Here is a 6,000-nt window from a genome sequence, read left to right as displayed (position 1 = left end):
CTGACTCCACTGCAGTCTGCCTCTCTTGATCTTTTTCTTTGCTTCCCTCTCTGCTCTCTGCCAGATACCCAAAGCATGTTTACATTTACCTCTGCTTGGCCCTACATTGTGAATATTTATGACCACCTACTATGTGTTGGGCACTGGGCAAGGTCCTAACATGGACATGCTCTGGGCTAGCAACTGCCTCTGAAAGCTGACACACTGAAAAAAGAAAAAGCCAGTGTGAGAGGGACTGACGGGTTTTCCTTCAAAGAGCCATGAGGTCAGCTGTCCTTCGCTGTCCTTCGCTCTTGATGATGTCCTTGGGAGATGGCCTTGAGTGTCATCATAAAGCAGTTGAAATAGGGTTTTCAGGTGCCCCTCTGTAGTAGACTGAATAATGGCCCCCAAAGATATCAGATCTTAATCCCTGGAACCTGTGAATGTGACCTTATTTGGGAAAGGGCAGCTACAAAGGTGATTAAGTTAAGGATCTAGAGATGGGGAGGGATAGCCCAGGTTATCTGGGTGAGCTCTGAATACAACAGATGTCCTTATAAAAAAGAGACAGAGGTAGATTTGACACAGAGCAAGAAGGGAAGGCAGTGTGACCCAGAGACTAGAAACAGATTGGAGTGATGTAGTCATAAGCCAAGAATGCCAGCAGCCACCAGATTTCAAAGTCTGGTCTCCAGAACAGAGTGAATAAATTTCTGTTGTTTTAAACCACTCAGTTTGTGATCATTTATTACAGCAGCCATAGGAAATTAATATACCCTCCAATCTCCTTTCCCTGGCCATTCTACTATTTTGAATATTATCATGATCATTTAAATTTCATTTTAAATAAATGTTCTTATAAAAATTGCTCGTCCATATTGCAGGAAGTCATGAGAGAGAACAGGTTACAGTAGGTCACGACTGGAAGGGCCCTCAGGGGCTACCCAAACTTCTCATCATAAAGACGATAACGCAGACACAGAGGGTACTTGCCCCAAATCATTCAGTGAGGGAAGAATATAGCCAGGACCTAACCCAACATCCAAGCTTTGTCCACCACAGACAAGGGGGCATAATTTATGAGGATATCTGGCTCAGCAAGTAGACAGGAAAGAACTTGCTTAAGTTTACTTGAAGAATGTGACTTTTTTTTTTTTTTTTTTTTTTTAAGATGAACCGTGGATTGGCCCTCTTACTCTAGTTAACTTGAGAAACATTTTGGGGAATAGAAAAAGGCACTAGTCCTTTTTTCAAGAAACAGATAAATTGAATATATTTGACTTGGAAAGGTATCCCTAATACACAGTCACAGGTAGGTGTGTGGTCTTTGGAATCCTAGGACGTGCCCAGAATTTTCTATCATTCACCAGCTCTGTGAGCTTGGGTAAGTTATTCTTTGGGAGCCTCAGTTTCCTCATCTGTAAAAGAGAGGTAATAACAGTGCTTGTCTGAGGCTGTGGGGAAGACTAAGTGAGATGCTGTATATAAAAGTTCCTTACCCAGTGCCTGGCAATTAATTGAGGCTCCATAAATGTTAGTGTTTGCTATTATCAAATCAAAGTTCCATTGTAGCAGAGTATATAGAATTTTATCTTTTTAGAATTTCTTATTTGGATATTTTATAAGGACCCTGGAGTTTCTGTAGTAATCAGGAATAACAATAAAGATGAAAAACAGGTCTGACTCATAGGGAGCAGAGTGGGTCTTCAGGGCATCAGCGACTCCCAGAGCTGATGGGAATCCTCATACCTCTCTTCTGGGAAATGCACAGCTATAAATGTGCATTGCCATAAATGTGAATATACAGCCAAGATCAAAGCTGCTTGATCCTGGGGGATTGAGGTGAGCGCATTCCTATGACTGAAACTCTGGGTGACACAATGGCCCGATGCTGCCTGGGGGGCCCAGAGATGGTGGTCTGGACACCTGGTCTCCAAGCCTAGCCCAGCCCCTCTGAGCTGTGTGACTTGGGCAGGTCACCTGTCGCCTGTTTCCTTATCCATCTAACACATAGGCTTCTATGAGTCTCAAATGAGATAAAGGACATAAAAATACTCAGTAAACAGGAAGTCAGTGAAAAGGAGATACTAATTATAAATCCTATCAGTCACCAAGCTCAACAGAGTATGTCTTCCTAATACCTTTCAATTTTGTTCATTTTGTTTGGATGTTCACTGTTGTAATTTATGCTTTTCATTCCTTCTCTCTCGTTTGTTAGCATTTTAGGTGGTCTTACTGATTTCTTGCGTGGCTTTTCTCTATCAGGATCATCTTTTTTTTTTTTTTAATGTTTGTTTTTGAGAGAGAGAGAGAGAGAGAGAGAGAGAGAGTGAGCACGAGCGCCAGCAGGTGAGGGGCAGAGAAAGAGGATCCTAAGCGGGTTCTGTGCTGACAGCAGAGGGCTCGAACTCATGAACCGTGAGATCACGACCTGAGCTGAAGCCAGACGCTTAACCGACTGAGCCACCCAGGTGTCCCAGGATAATCTTTTTTAAACATACCTTCTGCCATGATATGCCACTAGGGTATCTATCTATAGTTCCCTATTACCTACTATATGAGATGGTCGGGCATACAAGAAAAAGGAAAGCATCTGTCATTGTACCGAGCCATCTGTTTTAACTGAACAGCCCTCAAGAAAGCTGTGAACTTTGTTTCCCTGGCCCTGTTTTTTGATGCTGGTTCTCTGGCCCCTAAAGGGGAGCTTGAGTGGCTCACCCTGCTGGAAATAAACCCCTTCCCCTTGCCTCTGGTCCTATTTCTGGTTCCTAGCCCCAGTTTAGATCTGCCAATAAGTAGCTTATGTGAGTTGACCAGCTGCTGATCTTTTGGACATGTTTTTGTACTTGCTCTCTAGCTGCCTCTGGTCAGTCTTCTTCTGATTGATGGGTTGACACTCTCTGGCCCCGTCCAAACTTCTCCGTGAGAGGGAATGGTTTGTTCTCTCATACTGTACATGTATTGAGTGCCTAGTAGGTATTAGGAATTATACTAGCTGAATATGGCCCTTGATTCATGGAACTTCAGCTTAGTGAAGATAATAACAATTGAAAAAGTTTATTATACTTATGGTAAGTATTACTAAATAGGAAGAACAAGATGCCTTGGGGACACATAACAGTGAACCCTCAGATAAGGGTGTCACAGAAGGTCACCTCGAGAAAGTGGCCTTGAGCCGAGACTTAAGATGAATTGGAGTCAAAGACCAATTGGGATCAGCATGTGGCAAGATATGGAGTCTAGCAAAGTCTAAAAGGGACGTTGCTTCTTCCAGTTACGAAGAGCAGAGAATCTAGGTCATCACCCAAAATGTCTACTGGTCTGAAGCTGCAGGTAGAAATCTGGCCTGGCTGGAGGCCAAACAGTCGTGTGGTTTTCTCTCTGCCGTCATGGGCCGTGATATTTGGCAAGTCACTTACCCTATCTGACCCTTAGTTTCCACATCTGGGAAACAACGAATGATAACACCAAGGTCATTGTGAATGACTGACAAAATAATGAACATGAAAGCACTTTGGAAACCATGTGAATGAAAGGGAGGAAGCTGGTCATAGGGCATCTGACCCAGCGTTGAGATGGAACAAGGAAGAGAAAATGCTGATCCTACCAGGAGCCAATCCTTTCAAAGTTTTATATTGTTTCAGAACTTCAGGAGTTCCACGTGTATCCATGGATACACGTGCTCTGTATGTGTTACTTAAAGGGGAAGTAATTTTTTTTTTATATTATCTGCATGGTTAAATCGTCCCATCAGTAAACATAGTTTTGTTCCTTAAAATGCAGAACAACTATGTACAGATCAAGCCAGCTGTTCTCTGCCAGACTATCATTGGCCATGGGCTCTGGAATGGCTAGGCTTCTGGGAGATGACAAGCACTAGCCCCACAAACATTAGGCATTTTGGTAGCATGATGAAATAATGAAAACATCCATGGTCCCCAATCCCTGGAGAGCCCACCTGTTACTTTTTTGGATCAATTATGAACGGAATATAGGAAGACTGACACGGTATCCTTTGGCTGGTTAATCATTGGTCATCCCAGCTTAAGGTACAATTGCTTTTCTAATTGCTAGCAAGCAGAACTGGAGTGGGGAGCCCTGGTGTTGGATGGACCCTCAGCAGGTGAGAGTGTCTGGGGATGACTGTTCCCCCTGCAACTTGATTGCTGTCGTAAAGGTATCTTGTAAGGGTCAAGTGCATCCTGCATGTAATGCACTGGCATGGTGCCTAATCGAGGGTAAATATTCTGCATATACGTGACCCATTAGTTACATATTAATGCCTGTCACCAATGGACATGAGAAATAGGGTCTAAACTCACCAAGGAACCAAAAGTGTTTAGAAAAACAGCGTATCCCTTTTCTTTATGTTTCCCACAGTGTTTCCTCATAACCTCTTTGGACTGAGCACCAGGGCTGTTTCCTAGTGAAGAAGGCCAAATCACAAGAGAAGAAAAGGTCAGTGGAGACAGACCATCCTTGGAATTTGAAAGGGCAAATGTCCAAATGCCCAGCTTATGGTGTGTGTGTGTGTGTGTGTGTGTGTGTGTGTGTGTGTGTGTGTGTTGTAGTGTGATGTTATGTGTAGTATGGTATATGCATGTGTCGTGTGTGTGTGTGTTGTGTGTGTGTGTGTGTGTGTTCTCAGCATTTAAAATGGGAATTTTCAGAGGACCATTTCTATAGGCCGTTCTGCCAAAGAATGCATAGTACTAGTGCTATAAAAGTTCCGAGAAGGGGGAAGTTGACAAAGGGAAGGTGAATTCACCTCCAGCCAGTTCTCCAACCAGTTCAGGACCGATTCCCATGCAGCGTCTGCTGTCTCACATCATTTAATCTCACAACTAGCCCATGAGACACAGGGGAATACTCCTGTTTTGTCAGTGGGCACACTGACTTCCCTGACTTCACTGACTGAAGCTAGGAGGTAGGATGGTTGTCCAAGGTCATATAACTTGTAAGTTATAGGGCCAGGTGTGGTAGGTATTGATTCGGTAATCCAGTAAGTGATAGGTACTGACCTGGTGATACAAAGTCAACCAAAGTGAGGGAGTGCGAGCTCAGGGACCAGTGCACTCTGAGCTTTGAAGGCTGTCACCAGAGGATGTAGTAAAAAGATGACAGTGAGAATTCACGGGCTAGCATTAGACTCTGGAGATCCCAGCACAGGTCTTAAGGGAATAATATTCTTCAAAGGGCTCTTATTTTGGTCTTCTGGGAAGAATAGGGGGGAAGCATAGGGAAATCTCCCAGAAACAAATCATTCCACATACTCTTATTCAACAGCAGTGGGTTGGGCCAAGTGAGGAGCATTTCTGATTAAATTCCCTTGGGTGTCGCTTTCCAAGGACAAGTTTTAGATGCTATATCAGACAAGAGTTTGGACTTTTTTTTTTTTTTAATTGTTGCTCCCGGACTTTGATTGCTATCTGCAAGGGAAACAGACAGTGGAAACTATTTCATCAGGACTGATGGGAAAAACACATTTTCACAGTGCCCTGAATAGCAATGCTTGGTGTTTGAAGTCATTATTGTAAGTAATGGGTAAGCTGGAGGGAGGAAAAGACACTGTGAGTGACTTTAAAGAGAGCTGGAGAGAGGAGAGAGAGAGATAATCTTGGAAGTCAGACTGGGGGTATTGACTGCTGGTGAGAAATTTCCACTGAACGTTAAGCTCTTCCTGAAGCTTTCTTCTCACATCCGGCCTGAGCTGTAAGGTTAGGGAAAGGGAGTGTGTGTGAGGAGGTCTGGGATGGAGGCAGTGTGTCCGGGGCTGCCTTGGGGACCAAAGTCCTCATCAATTCCTTGATTTCTCTATTCTTCATTCACTAATTCATTTAGTCATTTCTTTACTCGTTACATATTCTCTCAACACTTTTTAAGTGTCAGGCTATGAGCTTCGTGCCAAGATAGCGGAGATGAACCAGTAAGATGAAGCTTCCAGTCTAGTGAAGGAGATTAAAGAGACAGTTATAGCTTGTGTGATAATGCTACCACAAAGGTACCGAGAAATCGCAG

The 6,000-nt window shown here is 43.6% G+C and overlaps 1 long non-coding RNA gene across 2 annotated transcripts in view; it reads left to right on the top strand.

The window, feature by feature from the left end:
• The first annotated feature begins 4,350 nt into the window (after positions 1-4,350).
• Positions 4,351-6,000, top strand: part of LOC123597956 — a 117,785-nt gene continuing 116,135 nt past the window's right edge. For both annotated transcript variants that reach the window (XR_006712324.1, XR_006712325.1), the window contains exon 1: positions 4,351-4,440. This is a non-coding gene — a long non-coding RNA (uncharacterized LOC123597956). The remainder of the gene's footprint in view (positions 4,441-6,000) is intronic.

Source organism: Leopardus geoffroyi, chromosome C1 (assembly GCF_018350155.1).
Source record: "Leopardus geoffroyi isolate Oge1 chromosome C1, O.geoffroyi_Oge1_pat1.0, whole genome shotgun sequence".
Taxonomy (NCBI): Eukaryota; Metazoa; Chordata; class Mammalia; order Carnivora; family Felidae; genus Leopardus; species Leopardus geoffroyi.
Note: the sequence above shows the minus strand (reverse complement) of the source record. Positions and strands in the feature narration are given on the sequence as shown.